General features: G+C 45.7%; 1 long non-coding RNA gene across 1 annotated transcript; it reads right to left on the bottom strand.

The window, feature by feature from the left end:
• Positions 1–4,891: 4,891 nt before the first annotated feature.
• On the bottom strand, positions 4,892–17,305 carry LOC148050294 (uncharacterized). Its single transcript, XR_015701550.1, has 6 exons — positions 17,199–17,305; positions 15,667–15,740; positions 7,594–7,752; positions 7,153–7,283; positions 6,872–6,972; positions 4,892–6,015 (listed from the first exon to the last, which is right to left on the bottom strand). It is a non-coding gene; the product is annotated as an uncharacterized LOC148050294 (long non-coding RNA).
• Positions 17,306–19,249: the final 1,944 nt, after the last annotated feature.

The raw sequence follows: 19,249 nt of genomic DNA, 5'->3' as shown, positions 1-19,249 counted from the left end.
TTGCCCACAGGGTTTGATCTGCATCCACCTGCCTGTTCGTTCAGGAGCTGTGTCTTGCTCAGTTGTGCAGCCCTGAGCAAACCAAAGCTGCCAGGGAGCAGCACATGTTCCTTCCTTGCTCTCCGCAGTGATTTATTTCTATGCCACACATCTCCAAACAGCACACCAACATTTGGTCTAGTTTTAATATATACATTAAAATATCCAGGTCTGCATTTCCATATGTATATAAAAGCAGGGGGACAGGGAAAGGGAAATTTGTCAGATGACCTAGCAACTCAAAGCCAGCCAGAAAGCATTTCTTCTCCCATGTTTCTGAAAATAACCGGTGCACATTTGACTTCAAAGTAATAAACAGTTCAGACATTTTCCAGCCATATTTATATCACTGTAGGAGGACGCAGCAGGAGACTGGGTTAGTGAAGTAGTTTTTCTCTCTGCTGCTCGTGTTCTGGATAAAACTGAAGCAGTACTTCCAGAAAAATCATCCATTCCTAGGCACAAATCACTTTCTTTTCCCCTTCTCTCATCTGCTGTTCCAGGAGGTTCAGGGAATTCACATCAGCATCAAGCAATAGTCCCATCATCTCACTGCTGCGGTCCAGCTCACGGGAGAGGGAGGAACTGGCGTTGCCCTGAGAGATGGGCTTTCTGGCTCTGCCTGGTGCACAGATACCATCTGTCTTCAGTGTCTGAAGTAATTTACTTCCAATTTTTGAAGTGTTTGAACTGATAATACTAATTTATGTCCAGCATATTAGACTCCTAGGGATTCTTGTTGGGACTGACCTTCTGATCACTCTCCTATTTAAGCCTGAATGTATTCTGCTCATGTTTCGAGATCAACCATGTCATGCCTGAAGCCTGTAATGACTGTTACTACTGCTTTTATGAGCATTCTCCTAATTGACCATTTGTCCTGCAGTCCCAGATGCCAGACATCCCTCCAACATGGGCATTGCTCTGCGAGTGGTCAGTCACAGACAACCCACCCATGTCCGTGATGCCTTGGTGTTCCTAGGGATGCTGTGAAAGTGATGTGGAGGTGCTTGGGGTGTCCCAGACCTCCTAAGCACAAACAACAGTGAATCGTTAAGTTAGAGAGCTTGTTCACAGGGAACAGACTCTCTCCAGTAAGATCTCTCTCAGGGATTTTGCACCAAATTATGAATCAGGGAGCGCTAACTCAGGCAAGGAGAAATATAGCACCTTGCACAACAGACCTGTGATCTTGACTGGGCTTCATGGGCTCCACTTTTTCCATCCTGCACAAATAATAACAAGAAAAGATGACTAAAGATATAGCCACAATGGCCTGGAAATAAGAATCTCCTGAGGTCTATAGCCATCCTCAACACTTACTCTTTCAGCAGTCTCAGGAAAGTCATTTAACCATCCTGTTTCTGGTTTCCCTCCTGTAGCACAGCTTATCTATCACACAAAGAATCATAGCAATTCAGGTCATCTTGCAGGTGACTGTAAGCAATGAACCCCACTTTGCTCTGTCCTGAGGCTGCCTACATCAACTGCAGAGCGATCAGCATGGGAGCCTGAATCCCCCCACATGGCATATCTGAGACTTAACCTCTATACATGGCAAAGCAGAAGCATCTTGTAAAAGTCATGTCCTGAAAGTGAGCCAAATTGTCATCCAACATGGCTGTAAAAAAACCACAGGTTCTACATAAGGTTTCCTTCCATATGTGTATAGTGCAGGGAAGAATAATGCTACCCTTTTTGGATGGGAGGTAGAAAATTATGTGCATTCTTCTCATTAAAGACTTTTTGGTATTTCTTCAAAAAATGAATAATTTCACCTATTGCTGAACTGCAGGTACTTCTAGGAAGAACTTGGCCAGGTCGCCGGATGAAAATGCATCGCACAGTTCCTCCCAAGGGAAGAAACAGGTGAAGGGGCCATCCATCACCACATCAAAGCAGAGCTTGCCCCTTTGTAGCGCCCATGAATGAGACTCGTTTTGTCCTCCTAACAAGTGGGTCCTGCGCGGAAGATGGCCGCATCGATTCTCCAGCCGCTACTTTTAACGGCTGCAGCAAAACCAATCAACTTGATGTCATCGACGGCTTTTGAGACATTGACTAAGGATCTCTGGAGGGCGAAGGGGACAATACAACCTGGAAAGCCCTCCTTCCTTTCAGCCTGCCCTGCACTTCCCCTCTCGCCTTGTTCTCCCTCTCCTCTTTATTAAGCTGCTTTTGTGGGGCTTTCACCCATTCTCTCCAATAGTGAAAAAGTCCAAGCAAGTGAATCTCCTCCTCCTCTTTTTTTTTTTTCTTCCTCCTTTTCTATCATCCTTTTTCAAAGTAGTGCTTGCAAGGGATGGCAGGGCTTTCAGTGCATTGGGGTCCCTGCCATGCCGCTTTGTTGGCTGCCTCAGCATTGTGCTTCCCAAGGCAGTGCAGGTGCAGCAGGGTTTTGTCTGGGTGTTAAACACGGGCTAATTAGCCGGAGGGAGGGGAACGGGGATGGCAGCAGCAGCATTCATTACAAAGAGGCATTCAGGTTCCACAGGAACCGGGATTTGCCCAGTTAGCGCAATCCCGTCTTGTTTCTGCCCCCGCTGCACGATGGGAGAGACTTTGGGAGGCAGGATCACACCCCTCGTGGGTTTGCTCGCCTCCTCTCCGCTTGTATTTTCCACTATCGGGGGAGTCATCTCTGATGGGGACAATAAATTGCCATCGGCTCTCCACAGCACTCCCACACCCCGGGAACGGTGAAACGACATATTGGCTCAGGAAGCTGGGGAAAGGCACAAAGCCCAGTAAAAGAAATGCAAATAATCTGCACGTAAAATACCACAGACAGCCCTGGCATTGAGGGCTAATGAGTGAGGGTCTGCCCTGACTTCAGCAGCTTTTCTTTGCAAGCTCTCATGAAAATAAATCTATAATGCACACCATATGCAGTTTATGTGGCATTCAGTCTGGATATTTATTTTGAAAGACAAGAGTCTTTGCTTGGTTTCATTTGTCACTAAAAAGGAAAAAGAAGGGGCATAAAGTAAGCAAAAATAGAACTACTTTGATGCAAACCCAGAACATCAATGGCAGCAATTTCACCACATAACAGATACGAGTTTCATCCCAGGTATTAGCGTGTGCTAGCTCCAAGGTGTTTGCCACCAGTACCCTTCAGAGCAGCACTTGAACACACATCGAGTCAACCACACCGATGGCCCATGCCCGTGAGCCAGGGCACAAACCTCCATGAGCTGGTAGAAAGAAAATGAGAAGTTGTCGGGAGTTGAGGACTATACATCCCCTTGGGTCCTCCCACCTCCCATTTCCAGAGCAAGAGTTGCTCCTTATTCACATCTCCCATCTGTAAGCCCAGCCAGGTCAGAGCAAATTCCGTGTTGATTTAGCAGCATTTTACATTTACTTTGGACTCACTTTGTGCTGGTGTGAATAACTGCATAAGTATCAGGCAATCAGGGGAGCAAAGATGTGCAAGTAAAGCAAAATAAACCATACAAAAATCTGTAAAGGAACAGTTCCAAAAAGTCAGTCAAGTATTTTTGATCTACAGAAATCATGCATCTATATTAAGTCTCGGTAAAAGTTGCTAGATAACTCTGCCGCAGTTCAGGTCAAAATGAAAAATCTCATATTGTGTTTCCCCTGTCAAGCAAAGGACAGTTTTGCAAAGCCCGTGTTTGTGGGAGTTTTCCGCAAAGGATTTCAGGCAACATAAAATGTTCCTGGCACCATTTTCAGCTGTGTGTCCCAAAGACACTTAACTCTGTACTTAATTCAGGTTTAATAGGCTATGATTACATTAAATAAATACCAGCTGAACTGATTATTTAATACATAGTTATAGCTGTTTAACAGCCATGCAATTGACTGTTACATCTCAATAAATGTATGTTTTTCATCGATCACCTAGTATTTTATTTCACATCCCATAATTTTCCTACATAACTCTTGGACCTGCAAAGCATTGCTGGGGGTCGCCCCAGCCTGCTGCACTGATGTCTACAGTCGCAGCAGGAACGTGCCCAAGGGCTGTTACCTTTCCAGGGACCCATGGCAGGTTAGGTCACCGCGACCAGCTTCCTTCCACCTCCTCCTTGCATTTTCAGGTGGTGCAAAACGCTTCTTCGCGGCCCTTCCAGCCTTGTCCAGCTGCTCCGCGCCGGTGAAGCAGCTGCATCTCTCCACCCCGGCGCTGGCCTCCTCACAGGAAGTCAGAGATCATTCTGCTCTCAACAGGCTGTAAAGAGTTTAAAGCTTCAAGAGGCTCTAGAAATGTATAATCCGGATTTTATACTTTAAAATTCATAGTTGCCTGCCCATTGATGCTTTCCAACCGATATTTGTGCTTTCCCCTTCACTATTGGTTTGCCTGCAGCTCCTTTGAAGGCATTTACTCGGCTAAGAGGCATCCTTATTGCGGTGCTGTCAGGCGTTCAAAACGATCAGAAGATATATAAATAAGATGTTGTTTCTAAAACCTGCAACTACTTGCAACCCAGAGAACTGAATAACAAGGTGTTATTAAAAGCACATTTGTTGAGATCTGACAACCGCATAACGGATACATACAGTTTCTGCTGCAGAGTTGTTTACCCTAACTAATCACTTAACTTCTCAAAAGACAGTGTCAAAATAAAAATGATACATACCCGTATTTAATTACTTTCTGGTGTTACAACAAACAAAATGGGTTTTTAAGGGATACATCTTACGAAGGCTTTTATATGAGCATCCACAGAAACTGCGAGCAATGCCATTTCCATGTATTATAACGACTGAATTTCCATGCTCTGCCAGAAATTTTAGGGTGCACAGTAAATAACAGGTTATTTGTCTGATTTGTGTATGTCAGTGTAAGGTCAGTGAGCCTGAAAATATAGATGTCATTTGAAAAGTGGCAGGGGGGGGAAAAAAAAAGAAAAGAAAAAAACAGGGTGTTTTTCACTATTTACTGCTGCCTACCCTTTCAGAATAAAAAGACAAACCCCTCCAACATTCCTGGCTGTCATGAGCTGCACTTTCCTATTCAGACCCCAGCCCACTGAAGCTGGTAGTTATAAATGCTCAAGAGCTAATAAACACTTCTCAGGATTTAGCACTGGACAACCACGTGGTAAGGAATAGACAATTCTTTGTTATCATCGTACATAGCCCCTTCCTTAAAATGCCCTGACAAGACTTCTCAGGCAATAAATCAGCTTTCTTTTGCCGATGTGCTAAAGCCCATCTATGTACCATAAAAGCTTTTCTTTTTTTTTCCATATTCCATATCCCTGCGATGGCTTTATTCACAAGCAGGCACATGTACATGCAAAAAGAAAATGCAGATCTTGCATTTCTGATAAATAAATCTTTTTGCAAGTTAATACTCCTCAGAGCGAGTAGAGAAATCTCGTCCTCATCCAGCCAGCGCGATCTTTATTTGCTCTATATTTTCCTGACACTGTCACAGCTCTGCACCGTTCCATCATATGGTAGAGGTATTAATTCACTATTTCCTGCATTATACAATCCCCACTTCCTTTCCAGTTTTCTCACTCTAATGATGCTATAATAAAAAACAGAGGTAATAATGAAATTGGAAAATAGTGTAATTTCTAGCTGGCAAAGGGAGTTGCTGGAATAGAGTACAGCTCTGGAAGCTGCTCTGCTACTAGCTTATTAGATGAGGGTTTTGAATAGTGTTTGAATGACTGCTCGTGAACTGCCTCAAAAATCTGCCAAAGCAGTGTTGCTGGATCCCAAGAACAGCAGACCCAGGACTGGCTAGCTGATGGCCAAAGCCAGGTAGACCAAAGAATCAACAGCTGGGGCTTATATTCAATATTGACAGAGAAATTCCCTCAAATGAGGCTTTTCTTGAGGTTGAGTTAAAACTGCTGTGTGCTCCAAAACAATGAAGAGTCCAAGACGTGGGGCCTGACTCATGTTCCTCCTGCTGCAACCCCGCTGGCTGGCACTGCCGTATCGCCGGGCACAGGCTTTGCTTCAGGGGAGCTACTCCTGATTGCACTGGAATAAACAGGATCTGAATCAGGACATTAAAATGAAGTTTTTCATGAGCAATTTGGAGATAACATTTCCTTTCAGCACACCCAGAGACACACCCTCCCCCATACACTTTGCCCCTCAGCTGATTTTCAACACTTCATTCATGCGCCTATGACAATTCATTATACAGATGCCTTTTCCCAAAAGAAGTCCTCATGATATGGTTAAAGATACTGATCTTCTGGCTGGCTTCAGCTTCCAGAACTCCTAATACCAGGGGAAACGGCATTTCAAAAGCTGGGCGCTCTTGGGAAATGCAGTAATATCCTTCAAACCTTATTTGTGGGCTAGCTTGTCACGGGAAAGGTTATCCAGCCAACCTGAAATGCAACAGGTTTGTCTGAGCTCTGGTTGGAAGGTGCCTCAAAGTCGCACAGACAGATACTGCAGTGCTATCTGGATGTCACTGAGAGCAGAGAATTTGGTGATTTAAAGAAAATCTGGGCATTTCCCACGCACTGCATCCACCAGCACTCTTCGGCCACATGAAGGAGACAGTAGTTGGATGCTCTTCTCAACCAAGCAGAAGAAATACCCTCCTGCTCCTACTACACGGCCATAGAAGCAAACATGAGGAAGGGAATGCCGTCTCCAGAAATGGTGACATGTTACAAAGATGGCTTCTCTGTGCATAACCAACCAAATTGGGAACAGAGAAGCTTAGCAGGTACAGATGGAGGGCAGCCCATGCAGGAGGCTGTCCCTGCCCCAAGGAGACCTGTTTTAAGGGCTCTGCTCCACAGGACCCTCAAGCTGAACCCCTGAGCTCACTCTCATCTTTCATTAGCTCCCCCGGTTGCCTAATTTTATGCCTCACCTTCCACCATGGGAGAGCATTCAGCTTCAGGACAGGCCTGGCCTCATCCTCCTCCAGAGGGACAGCAGGGTTTTCAGAGGAAAATGTAATTCTCCTCAGCTCTGTAAAGAACAGGTCAGAAGAACAAGATGGGGATCTCTTGTTACGGACACCAGCTGGAGCATCCCTCGCATCAGGGTGGGGTTAGCTCCACACCGCCCGCAAGGAAAAGGCAGGCAGGGAGGAAGGGAGGGACGTGGGCTCTCACGCAAGCTTTGAGAGCTCACGCTGAGCGGCCAGACCTGTATCTCATCCCGAGACACAAAATCCTCATGTGGAAGAAAGCCGGAGAGAATAACTGCTGTGCTCAGCTGCCTCCGATGAAACAGGAGCCTGCAGCCAAGCCCTTTGGTCAGCGCTGCCTCGCTAGCTCCTGCAATTAGAGAAAGCTTTTGGGGCAATAAACAGCACCCAGCTGGTTGTAGTACAGCCCCGAGCAGTCGGGTTTCAGTGTCTGGAGCCTTTTAAAGCTTTGCAAGCACGGACTTAACGGGGAGCCACATTTACACAGGTGATGGTGAACTGCAGCTGGGAGGAGGGGGTGGCTGGAGTGCACGATGTTGGACAGATCCAGAGACACCAGATCTCTCACTGATCAAAAGGTGATTGGAAATGAGATGCAATCAACTCTGATTTCCAGCACGGGTGGAGCTGAGCTCCTGGGGAGCCAGAGGGTTTCATACCTGCTGTCAATACGAAGAAAAGTGGCATTGTGCACCCCCTTCCTGCAATAAGGGAGGAATGGATATCCTGCACCCCATCATCCAGACCTCCTCGCCTTGCTGTCAGCACTCTCCAAAGGTCTGTGCACCTGCATCAGTGGCTACAGGAGAGAATATTCCCTGTAACGGAAAGCAGATCCCAGACTGCATCAGGTACTCAGTACAGTGAGCAGAAACACGTATCATCCATCTTTCCTCCAAAGGGAATTTTGTGCTGCTGCTTCTGCTTTTTGATCCAATAGCTGTCACCTGAAACTGCAGCGTTTCCAAGCACAACCGCGAAGGGAAAGGCAGTTGCTTGATGCAGCACTATTCAAAATCTGCCCAAATGCATGATGGATACAGTGTCATAGTGTTTTGACCTTCAAACCCCCCCCCCAGCTTTTCCATAGTCTGTAGTCAGATATGGTGGTGGTTTCATTTATTCAGGATATGTGGGCAGAGATAGGTGTCTGTTGACTGATGGTATCAGGTTGCATAATTTGCTTTTAATTTATATCTGTCCTCCCAAAGAGTGTCTAGTGGCGGGAATAAAATAGATCTGAAGATAAAACAATGGCTTCAGGGCACGAGGGATGTACAGAACATATAGTCCTCTCCTCACAGCACAAGTCAGCCTCTGCTAAACCCCTGAACAGACATTACCAGCTCCTGTGGGCTTCAAACTATCAGTTAAGCTAGAAAAGAATGCAGGTAGCCTAAGTGGTTAGAGCCCAACTAGAACTGGTTTTGGAGCAGGTATTAGGAAACAGAGAAATCTGAGATTGTACTAAACTGCAAGCCTGGGCTAGAGGGATGCTCAGGGATGCCAAGAGGGAAGAAACTAGAGACAGGGCAGGTGTACCAAAGCACGAGCGAGGTCAGAGACAGGCTCAGTCACACTGGACCATCCTGCAAATTTTTTGGGGGGACCCTGTACAATGAAGGCCAGCCTGGCATGGTAGGACAGGTTGGCTGGGAGCAGGGACAAAGACAGCCATGTCGGGAAGCAGAAATTGGCCATCAGGACATAACAACTGGGAGCAGGGACAAGGAGAACAGCTATAGCAAATGGCACATTGCAAAGGCAAAAGTAACTGGTGGGATTGCCCAACATCTCTACCAGCAGCAGGGACTAGCTAGTCCCGGGGCTAACAAGATTGGTCTGAAACCAGTTCACGGGACAATCTTTTCCAGACTTTGATCACTTCTCTTCACTTGTCAGCCACGCAGTTTGTTGTGTTTCATTTACAGCTCCTTCTACTCTGCAAACACAAGAGCAGCTTGTGTTTGCAGAGATTGGCAGCTTGTGTTAATTAATCCTGAGATGCTGAGAGTTTTCTCAGCCTTTGCAGACAGTCACACCTGACCTCCGCATCTGCAGAAAGACACCCACTTATCACCAGATTTCATCGCAGCCGTATTCAGCCTGTGCAGTTTTGACCCTCTGGAAGCAGGCACGTGCTGTTTCCATCCTCTGAACTTATCCTTTCCACACACATCAGCAGCTCGCCTTCCTCCACGCAGTGGGAAAGATACAGGCGCTGCCCTGCACCTTCATGTGTGTGGCTACCAGTTTGCATGGACATTGAGTAATATTAAATTCAATCACAACGGTAAATGATCTCTTCAGCATCCCTGCCTGCTCACCACAGCACTGGCTGCAAATGGGAAAAGTATCTGCATCTTCTCCACCCTGAGGCCCACTTATATTGCAGGGATGATTAGCTGGCTGTTTACTTTCTCTACAGCTGCTTTTTAACAGCAGCAACTAACACATAAAGTTTGTTACCCAGATGTAAGTTGTCCTTGCACACAAAACAGCACTAGTGCATTTAACCCACCTGGATTCCCTGCTTTGCCATTTAAGGCTTTCCTGGACTCAAGATTCAGTTTATGACTGGCAAGAGCCCTGTATTGTTTTGGACTACAGCATTGTACCAGATAATCATTCACACGCTGCATTAACTGGTCTGAATCCCAGTAAAGACGGGGAGCCAGTATGGAAAAAGCCCCATGTAAACCAAATGTTCACCCAGTTTGATTTCATTGTAATGCCTCTGCTCACATCAAGGCTTCACTGGGATCCAAATGCTTATTTCCAGTGCAGTAATAATTAGGGCAAACCTAACTATCTTAAAGTGTCAGGGAAAAAGAATTCAGAATAATTTTAACAGGACCCATGCTCACTCCCAGCTCCATCCCTCGCAGTGGAAGGAAGAAGGAGCCCTTTTCCTTGCTTAACCCCCCACTGTTTGCAGGCCCTGGTCCTGTGAGCAAAGCAAGGAAAAAATCCATCCCAACACCTAAACCTCTCTGTGCCTTTAATACCTAATCTGACTCACTACCTTATTACAAAGTACAGCAAGGCCATAGGCAGAGCTGAAGGTGAGCCTGAGACCAGCAGAGAATTTGAGCTCCAGAAAGTAACAGCTGCTTAGAAATAAAACAAAATAAAGAAACAGCAAGATCTGGAGGAGCATCAGTACCTTTTGAATGCCCATCAGCCTCTGAATCCCCATCCAGCAGGTGAACGAGCCATCTAAGGAAGATGGCTCTGCAAGGGGATGGGCAGCCCCAGAAATCCAGGATTGCAATCAGACACAGAGAGCAAAACTGGGATTTAAGCAGAGGTAGCCAGGAGATTGGACTAGATTGTATAATAATGGTCACTCTTAGTCTTGCACTTGGTGAATGTTGGATCCCAACAGCGGGTCTCCCAATGTGAAGGACCCCCAGGCTTTCAAGCTTGCTTCATACACAAGTGAACCTCAGGAGAGGTGGGATGGGGTAAGCCACACTGTACAAGATAAGGTTGATATTCAGCACTTCCATTTGGTTATTCAAATCCAGCAACTGTGGGAAACCCTTAGAAACTTCTCCCTGGGGTATCTCCACTAGTTACCTAGAAACCCAGACTGAGTTTTATGAGCAGAAAATATGTTGGGAGGCATGTTTGCCTCATCTGCTTTAAAAAGGAGCTATTTTCCCCTTTTCCCCACCCAGCAATTTCATTACTTGAGAACTATTTATGGGCTTTAACCACCCCTCTCTTCTTTGCAGCCTGGATTTCCCAGCCACAAGAACATCCCAGCCCCTTTCACTTCCAGCATTATGGCCTCACCCAGAAGTAATCTGTACAAGCTTCTCTGGTATCTACAGAGCTTTCTGTGAATAAGAAACCCTTTATGAGCCTAATACCTCTGCATGCTGTCCTGAGACCTCAGAGAAACCTACTTGCGAGGTGGGTTTTGCCTGGGGGACAAATGGTTGGCAGGGGAAGCCCTACCAAACCTACTGGGATTAAATTCCAGACCATAATTGAACCCAGTGAGTTTTTCAGTTGATTGTCCTCTCCTTTTGTCCAGGATCTTGCTGAGCTTTCTTTGCAGCCTGTTTGCTGAATATCACAGAGCAAACAGCCCAGCAGCCAGCACATTATCCCTGCGCACCAAGCAGGGCTTTCTCATTTCATTCATCATTTATGGGTTGCAGGAGTGATTTCCCAAAGTTAGCACGTCGCCTTAACAAAGCAAAGGGGGCTCAGTGGCAGGGAGGGAGGCGAGCGTATTAGCCTTTCACCTTTGGAGGCCTTGGCTCAAATCCTGGCTCAGGTTACCAAAGAAAGCGAGTCTGATGGGCTCTAACCACCATCTGCAGGGTAAAGCTGCCTCCCTGAGCAGCCAGGCCAGCAGAGACGTGTTACATACCACACTCTGCTCCAGCACTCATGCCCCTGCACGGGATGCCCATACTGGGGCTCCACTTCCAGGGGACATTGACAGGACTGATAGTTTCATGGCTACAAATTGCCACATCTCTTGTGAGCATTGCAAAGGCAAGCAGCATCCAAGGCAGCGCAGTGTGACGGTCAAGGCAGGATGGGTAACGTTTCCCCATTTATCTGCTTTCCCTCAGCTTAGCTGATCCTTCTTCTCTAGTCTAACTGGACCAGCTTAAAATTTACTGACCCTTTCTCTTTTTGTCATTCTGCTTCTGTGACAGATGATGCAGCTAAAAGTACAGAAAAAAATTATAGTTTAACTGTAAAATAGCTAGGATCATCACTTTTCTTTGGGGGGCTCTGCTCTATGTGGAGCTGAGCTGTTGGGGGATTTATTTCTTTAATTACACTAGAAAGAAGCAAAAAGAATTGATTCTGGAAAAAAAACAGGACCCAGAAATCATCTCAAGCTCTTCAGACAGTTCCTGGAGATAAGACTGAGCTTGACACTCAGAAATGTATTTTTAGAGAGGAAAAGTTTTATTATTCTTCCTTATACTTAACCGTAACCACCAGCTGTGAGTTTCTGCAACAGCCTTCCAGGAAGAGTATCAGGGACAAAAATACAGCTTTAGAGAAGAAGGTAGAGCAGTTTAATGAAAGTTTAGGATGTGGCTGCCAACAGGAGAGCTGGGGTTTTACATTTATCTAAGATGTGGCCTACTTAGGGATCTGAACTAAGTTTAAATTGCTTGCATCTATAAAATGCTCTGGTTTGGTTCAGAAAGAAGTGAAGCTGAGATGCTCTTCCAAACCAGCTGATCCCCTGGCACTCTCAAAGAGGACATCTTCCAGGGACAGCAGACTTCCTGGCACTTCCAAGTTTTCTGCTTCCTGACTTCAAGAAAAGCAGGATCACTGAGGTTTGATGCAGGGCGAAAGTAGGCATTCAGATGCAAGTAGCTGCACCAGTGAGGGATGGAGTGCAGGAGGACAGCTAGAAGCAGGCTGCGTAATTGAGTTACCACCCAGGTTTGTCTCTTGACCTATTCTTGAGGCCAGACTCAGCCATCATCCACAAGATCAGTTCCTACACTTGTGTTTTAGGAAGACCCAGTCAATCTCAGACAGACCAAGCACACCAGGGGTTTAGCCCTCCCTCCAGCACATACCTCCAGGGGCTTAGCAACCACCCCTACAAGACCTCCATGCCCTGTGCAAGCTCAGACCTTACTCACTCCACCCACTGTGGATACTACTCAGCAGACCTGCATGTGGGATACAGACAACCTCGAGCTGACCAGTGTGAACAGAAGGTCTGTGAGTTTGGGGGTCCAGGCTTTTGAACCCACTCATCTGGCCATGAAGGCACCCCACTGGGGCTGAGCACAAATGAGTGAGTTTTCCCTGCCATGGCTCACGTCACCACTGTTTTGAGGGAGGTAGAGACCACCACAGCTGTCAAGCAGATACAATCCACTGGTGCTATTTTCACTTTAGGTATTTCTTTTCCCTTCATGGAGGAAAAAACAAATACAAGGCCCTTTGCACCTGGTGAGGAACGGCTGTTTGTTTAGACAGCCAAATGAAGTCATTGCTGAGAAACGATGCCCTCACACACCCTTTAATACTCACTTGCCAGAAACCATAATGGAGTGAAATGACCCATCACCATCCGCAGCTGTCTGATATAGCCAGGAATGTTTCTGCCTCCGCTTCCATCTCTTCTAACCATACAAAAGCCAAACTGTCCTTATCACTGTCATTTAACAAAACAGAAAAAAATACTAATAATCATCTCCCTAGGATGAAAGGGAGGTGGAAATTACTGCCTAACTAATTTTCCCTGGGAACCTTCTAATGAAGGCTACAGCACCTGAGCCTGCCCTGCTGTGGGGTCTGGCCACAGACTACACCAACCCCCAGCCTGAGCAGACAAAGTTGCCTTAAAAGAAGCTCCACACTTTAACACCACTCTGCTCCTCAAGACAAATGGAAAACTAAGCATTTTTAATTTGCTTTTTAAAACAAAGGCTTCTAATATCCAGACCATTAACTTGGCTATGAGGCTTTCACAGAAAAACTTGTTACCCGCTATGTGTTTTGTTGTCATTAAGATATATTAAATACTATTAATTGTGATGCCCTGCTATTATGCTATTTGGAGACTTGCCACAAGCCCACTTCCACCCAACCTGTATTATGCTGTGAACCTTGCAGGCATTTTAAACATCTCGTGCAAAATTCATGAACGTGAAAAGGAGCCTGTCTATATTTCCAACATCTTGAGGGGCTGGGGAGCCTGCCTGAAACCCAGCTCGGTTCAGGGCTGATCCCCAGCAGCTACTACATCTCAATCCAACTGGCCAAGCCCCCACTCAAGCCCAGATGATTACCATGCTTTATATGCACCTTCCTTCTAATGAATATAGGCTTACGGACATCTCATGCATTATTTACCAAGGTGTGCTTATTATGATTGCAATGATTTAAGGCAGTTTGTTACAGGCACAGCTCTGAGTGATTGCGATCAATAAAAGAAACAAGAACAAGCCAATCTGCATGGAACAACAGTCCTGGTCCTTAGGGGCTGTGCTTCCCTGATTAACCCTTCCCAACCTGGCAGCAAGAGAGGCTAGCACTTGTTTGATAGACACAATTAGTTGGTTACCCTCTCTCTTGCCCTCCCCACCACAGTCTAGGGTGAAGAGGCATTTGAAGGGGTTATGCAGCTCCTCCAGCCGTTTCTCAGGGCAGGATCCCACATGCTGGCACAGCATTCCTCGTGGTATTTAATATGTACCTTGGAAGTAGCTATAATCTACTCATTAGCATATGTCATGCCTCCACCTCCAGGCCCTATATACAAAGCCTTCATCTCTTTTCCCAGATACAGATTTAGAAACAGCAGCTTTTGCTGCTAGCTGTGGAGATCCCAGGTTCAACCCCTGAGGATGATTAAGGTAGCAAATATGAAGCAATTACTGCAAACAAGTAGCTGGACACTGCTCCCTCCTGCACGAAAGGCAGTGGGAGCCTTCCCAGTGGGAACCGGGAGGAGGAAGGGAGAGGGATGTGGAGCAGCTTTGCCACTTCCCATCTTTAAAGACAGAGAGGTCCCAATTCTTTGCACCTGATACCTCCTAATAGAAGGAATTATGGTTCAGCATTTGCTCTGTGCACCCTGGGAGCTGGACCAGATCTCTGAACCAGTCAGGATAACAATGATATTGCTGTAATGTCCCACCACAGTAGTGTGAGGTCTCAATGCCAGAAGCTTCTCCCCTCTACCATGGGAAGCAGATAGTTATAACCTCCTCTGGACAGGGTAGCCCAAGGAATATGGTTTTAAGGGCAACCAATAAACACTGCTCTAGGTTTATCCCAAAACTCCTCAGACAAGGCGAGTCTGGACATGTATTTCCCCACCCGAGTACACACTCGATCTCAGCTCAGTGCCTTAATTCCTGGAGGTATTTAAAAGACAGGTAGACGTGGTGCTTGAGGACATGGTTTACTGGTGGACTTGGCAGTGATATGTTAACGGTTGGAGTCAGTGATCTTAAGGGTCTTTTCCAACCTCAACGATTCTGTGATTCTATGATTTTACATGGAAGCTTTGGATCGGACCCGGCACACAGGAAATAAATTCATTACTTCAAAGGGGAAGCAAACAGGATGTCTGGACAAAGCACCAAATAAAAGGCTAATGACACAAATGGATATTTAATACAATGACTTCCTCTGATTATCCTATAAGGAAACACTTCAAATGCTGTCCATTTTGTACATCCTACATCATTGTAATATGCTTCAGAGTCTGGGAGGGAATTTTCCACACCGTAGACTGGTAAGGCGGGGCTGTGCTCTTACCTGCCTGCTGGAGATGAGATGGAACGGCATGCACAACCTCCGTGAGCTGCTCAGGGTCCCGGGATGCTCTGCCAAGCAGCAGGATGGCAGCCCAAGCAGAACAGCGTCCTTCCTCCCCCCTATCACCTGCTCAGCATGTCCAGCACGGTGAGAAGGGTGACAAGGCATCACTGTGATGGCTATTCACATTACAAAGCTATTCCTCATGATACAGAAGAGACCAGAGATACGTTTTCCCATCCACTCTATCCCTGTCATAGCCAGCAAAGCATCAGGAGCTGGGGATAACACCAGCACTGGGATACCATTGCTTGGGTTCAGCCCCCAGACTCAATTTCTCCAGGACTGTCCCATAACCTGAGCCATCCCCAGGGCACTTCTGTGCTGGAAGGGTCACTGAACAAACAGAGTTTAACTGAAATTCCTGCTTAGATTAAACCAAGACAAGATTTCATTACCACAGCACTTGTTCCGCATGCTGCTGCCGATCTCTCTGGAGAAAAGACAACTGAAGCCCTTTGCTTTATAGCAACTGGGGGGAAGAGACAAGAACAAAATAGTTTAGTTTAAAAAAAAAAATGTTTTCAGAGTCACCATGACCTGATGATTGCGTTGGGTTAAACTAAATCCAACCCAACATAATTGGCCAAGAGGCTAGAGACAGCAATATGTAGGAGAATTAAGACTAGATTCCTTTTTGCTGGAGAGAGAAGCCTGAAAAACTTCTCTCTAAAAATCACTTTTGATTTCTCTTTGATTTTTGATGTGAAAAATTCAAGTGAGAATTGAGCTCTATATGGTTACTGAATAGCAAAATAATGACACCATTAGGAACACAAAGCTGAATGATTGAGGAAAGTTCCCTTCTAGTTTAAACTCGCAGCTTTTGTTAACAGTTATTTCATTCCAGTGCCTAGCCAGCACTTTGTTTAAAAGATGCCTTTGTTAATATTTTGATTAAGTTAATAAACATTACTAGGCAAACCTGCCTCTACACAGCTAAGGAAGACCTCCTAGCAAAATCAGAAGAGAATGTTTGACAGTCCTAAAAATTTTAAGATAAGGAAATACACAGAAGAATAAAAAAGGAAATTCCCTCAACCAGACTAGTCTTTAACCATTCTGGCAAAATTAAATACATAAATAAAATGAAGACTAATTAAACAGCAAATTTCATTACAGGCTGTTTCCGAGGCACTGTTCTTCCAATAAAGGAAATCTATAATCTGGGGAGGAAGAGGAATATTTTCTAATGCCTTTTGAAGTCTGACTTTCTTCCAGCAATTTATACACTGTTTGCTGGGATGATTCCACCAAAAAAAAAACCAACAAAAAAACCCCAACCAAACAAAATCAAACACTCATCTTCATTTCTTAGCAGCATCCTTGGGATAAAACTTGCTTTCCTGATGCAATAAAGATAGTTTTGACCAGTACAGCCATTGCTGTTAGTAATCAGACTCTGGTATCTTTGTACATGGTGTGAATTATAGTTATTTCTGTATCAGTGATGCAATAGCAGTTTTCTACCCATCTTGAGTTGTTCCTAAGCTCAAGGGAAAGAGGTTCATTCAATCCCATCTTTGCTGTACAGCTGCTTTAGGAAAGAAGCCAGATAGTGTTCCATTCCAGGCCAAGAAAAATAATTTTTAGGGATGAGATAAGACAGAATTTGATCCTATGTTTACAGCTCCCATTGCAACCAAGGCCAAGCTAACAGACCTGTGGGAAAGCCTTGGTGTCTCACAGAACATAGGTGTCACTGAGAAGACACTTTGCCCCCAAGAGCTAACCTTCCTCCTCAATGCCTTTCCTGGAGCAAAGCAAGGGATTAACTGGTCTCATTATTTGATAGCTCAAAGCTCCCTATTGATTCCCACCTACTGCTGGCACTCAGAAATTACAATTAGTTGCAGTCAGTTTTCACACTGGGACAAGACTGCTGGCAGCAATCTTTAGCAGGCAGAGGGAAAGCCTACAATCCCATTACCTGCTCAAGTAGGCCAACACCAATGGAGAAATCAAGACGCAAAATCAGGAAACCACCTTCATTCAGATTCAAGGCCACCTCCTTCTTCTCCCACAAGAGCCCTAGACTCCATCACCTCCTCCAGCCTGGGAAAAAAACTCCTCTTCCTTCACAAACAACCCATTTCAACAGGCAGCAGCTGATGCTCGACCACTTATTAGCATCCACCTCCAGTTGCTGGCTGATCACACAGCAGAGGAGGTTAAGTGTCACTGGAGCCTAGCAGCAAGATTGGACCTGCCCTTCTCCAGCTGCATCCGTTGTGCTCTTGGGGCTGGGCCAGGCTCAAGACAGAGGATCTGACAGGGTGGAAAAGGAAATTCTGTGCATTCCTCATCCGTAGCCTACATGCCAAGTGAAATGCAGCGATGAGCAGCCAGACTGGAGCACTTGTCTGAGGCTTCATTCTAACTGCAAAAATTGCAATGAGTTTAAAGCACAGTTATTGAGTTGCATCCAGGGAAACCAGGCTGCCTAGGGTTATGAAATCATCCACCCTCCAGTACTAGTGCAACAGGTGATATGTTAGGAGGAGCGTAAACCCTGGGATACACCCTCCAAAGACTGAATTCTGGCTTAGGAAAAACACCTGCCCTGAAATGTTCTGAGCATGTGATTTTAATTTTCTTTGACCTTTTCGTGTCTCTCCTTAGCCAGGCACAAAAATATCCTCCTCAGAAAAATTTCTGCCTGGAAATGATGGTCCTTTTTCCCCAACTCCTTTTAAAGGGAAGAAAATTGCTTGTCTTCCAGAAATATGCTGCTATGAACAAGCAATGCATGAACTGCCTGTTTGGAAAAAGAGCATGTTCTGCAGGGGAAATTCTCTCAGTGCTCATCCATGCTCATACCAGCTATACCCTAACAAACACAACTGTAATGAAATTAAAGCACAACAGGAGGAAAATCCAACATAAATTAAATGTGACCTTGATAACTAACAGTTGAAAAATCCAGCTTTTGGTTCCCTGCTCCCTCCTGCCTGTGCATTATTAACTTTGTAAATGGCAATCTCCCACGAGCAGTCATGGCTGCTAATCACAGCGTCCTGACAAATGCTGGTGTGAGCAGTTTCCCTCCATTGCCTCATCTGCCTTTAGGGTTTTGGGGGGACTGTACTCCATCCCCACAATACCAGCCTCTCATTTTAGCTCCTTCATTTCATCCCCTAATTAATTTTAATCCCACAGTGTAGTTGGAGCTCTGTGAGCACGAAGAGCATAAAACATATGAAGTGCATCACTACTTTAAGAGGTGCTGAAGAAGGGTCTGCCCAAATGTCCATGCCCTGGGGTACCTGTCAAGTATCCAGTGTGCAATCAGACCTTTAAAACTTTCAGCATGAGGGAGCTGGAGCCAACAACATTCATGCCACAGGGAAAGAAGACTCATCCCTCATAAAACATAACCTGCGCCTTCCCACCCCAGCCTGGCAGCCAAGACACCATCCAATACCACCATGGCACTTCATCCATTGCCACCCTCCTTCCATCTATGGTTGCTGAGTTGGGTGGGACATCAGCTCTGGTCCAGGACAGTTTGGAAAGAGCTCACAGTCAGGTTTGAGTCCAGGCATTTCTGGCAAATCCACCTCTGATTCAGCAACAACACTGAGTTTGGAGGTCTGGCTTTTGAAAACTCAGCTAAAATCACTAGCGAACAGAGTATGTCTGGGAGATGGTGCCAACAGCCAAAGCGAAACAAACTGCTCAGAGTCTTGCAGGAAGCTGGTCGAGCTGTATTGGCATCATCCACACAATGTTTTCTTCACCACAAAAACAGTGTTTCTGCCATTGTTACCACTAATTTCACTCCATCGCTTGTAAAATAACTCCTGTCTGTGTAAATCTGTTTCCTGAAAGGGTTTATAACCCTCCTATTTGCACCATTCAGCGTGGGACTCTCTTCAAGCCATATGGCAGATGCATGACCCAGATGCACTTGGTGGTCACCTCTAGTCACAGCTAAGTGTCACATCTGCTTGAAGGAAGGTGCAACACTCTTTGGACACC

This window comes from Nipponia nippon, unplaced genomic scaffold, assembly GCF_047370975.1.
Source record: "Nipponia nippon isolate SJK-2023a ecotype South Korea unplaced genomic scaffold, ASM4737097v1 scaffold_9, whole genome shotgun sequence".
Taxonomy (NCBI): Eukaryota; Metazoa; Chordata; class Aves; order Pelecaniformes; family Threskiornithidae; genus Nipponia; species Nipponia nippon.
The sequence above is the reverse complement of the archived record's forward strand: the minus strand, read 5'-3'. Positions and strand labels throughout refer to the sequence as shown.